Source organism: Mesoplodon densirostris, chromosome 2 (assembly GCF_025265405.1).
Source record: "Mesoplodon densirostris isolate mMesDen1 chromosome 2, mMesDen1 primary haplotype, whole genome shotgun sequence".
Taxonomy (NCBI): domain Eukaryota; kingdom Metazoa; phylum Chordata; class Mammalia; order Artiodactyla; family Ziphiidae; genus Mesoplodon; species Mesoplodon densirostris.
Window position 1 is genome coordinate 33374565 of NC_082662.1, and position 1798 is coordinate 33376362.

The following is a 1798-nucleotide window of genomic DNA, read 5'->3' on the forward strand; positions in this document are numbered from 1 at the left end:
ATTCAGGGTTACCAAGCTGCCTCTGGGCTCAGTGTGAGACAGGGATGGCAGACAGATTCCCTGGCTGAAGGCCCTTTTCAGATCAAAAAGTCCATGCTTCATGTTACAGATGGGAAATAGGCCCAGAGGGGGAAGCCACCAACTCATGTTCCCTAACATGTAGGCCAGAGCTTAGATCCCTACACTGATGGGAAGCTCACCACTTTCCAGTCCCCTGTGTCCATGGGGAGGGTCTCTTCCTGTGCACTGGCTCCCAGAGGTCCTCCCAGGTAGAGGTGGAGGGGCTGCTGTCCTGCAGCAAGGCCCCAGCCTCCACCCCTGCTACCAGACCTGTGCTCCTGGAGCCCCTCCTTGGGGCGCAGACTGAATTCCAGGGCTGCAGGTCCTGGGCTGTGCCCGTGGATTGGGGCGGGCCCAGGTTCTGCTTTTAATGACACAGTATTTCAGGGTTCGGGCAGCTGGACGCAGTCTGCTCCACCAGGTAAATTATAGGCTTACCAAGTCAGAAATCAAATAAACACTCCAACTGCCAGCGGCCGCTCCAAGGAGAACAGTGGTTTCCGGGAACCTCCCCACCCAGCTCAGCCTAATTGCCTCCTGTCACTCCCCTGGGACGGGGGCCTTTTCTCTGGCTCACAGGCCCCAAGAAACAGGACAGGGCCCCTGGGCACACAGGGTGACGCAGACTTGGCTGACCAGGCTGTTTCTGACAGCTTCTGGACACGGGCAGGTGCTAACAAGCCTTGCCCTCGCTCCACGCCTGGCCCCACGCTGCCCCGCGTCCCAGAGCACTGGAGGCAGGAGATGGCAGAGAGTTTTCACTCCACACGCCAACTCTAACCTGGTGGTGGCCACCTGGAGTTCTGTGCTGGTCATTTTGAAATTCTATCCAGATTTGAAAGAAAAAACATCAAGGTTGATTATTGATGACAGCCGTGCAGAAGGTTAAGGGAAACTATGTCACCCGTGCTGGGCATTGTCACCCTGGGCCACCCGATGTATCCACCATACTTGGCTCAGCAAAAAGATAACTTTTCCACAGAGCTGAACTCCTGATGGTTCAACATGGTGACAGACAGATGGGGTCAATAAAGCCCCCAGGATTTTTTGTTTCCCTAAAGTGTCCGTGCACTGCACGTCTTCCCCAGACAGCAGAGGCAGGTCAAGGGAGGAAGACAGGGAAGATGAATGCCATCAGCCTTGGCCCTAAATCATGCTGTTCATTTAGCTCTTTCTAGAGGTGACCCACATGCCTCCTTGTGGCCAGCGGTTTGGTAATTCAGATCCACAAATATAGCCCACCGAGGGCAACTCCACACTCTTAACAGAAGTGCCCAGAAATGCCCAGTTTTGCACCTAGGAAGGGCAGGCAACTGGGGATGGAACAGGACCTGTCTACACACCCCCAGACCCTGTCGTGGACGGTGAAGGGCCTGAGGTGGCCATCCTGGGCTGCAGGTGCCTCTGAGTTCGTCCCACACCTGCCCACAGCTGGGCCAGCAGTGGACAAGGGCAGGTCCTCAGGACTCTCTGCCAACCCCAAAGAACGGTCAGCCCGTGCCTCTGGAGAGGGGTCTGGGGTAGGACCCTGCTGTGGACGTAGACCACCAGGCCAGAGTTCCACCACCGCCTCAGGCGCCGGGCGGGGGCGGGGCAGAGGACCAGCCCCTGGCAGGATATGGGCAGCGGAGGGGCGCCCTCGCTGCCGCCCTGCCTGAACTGTGAGGGCGTTGGGGGGTGTCCCCTGCGGAGGGCTGACCTGACCCGGTAGGGGCGGCGCAGCAGGCGGGGCGGGGCC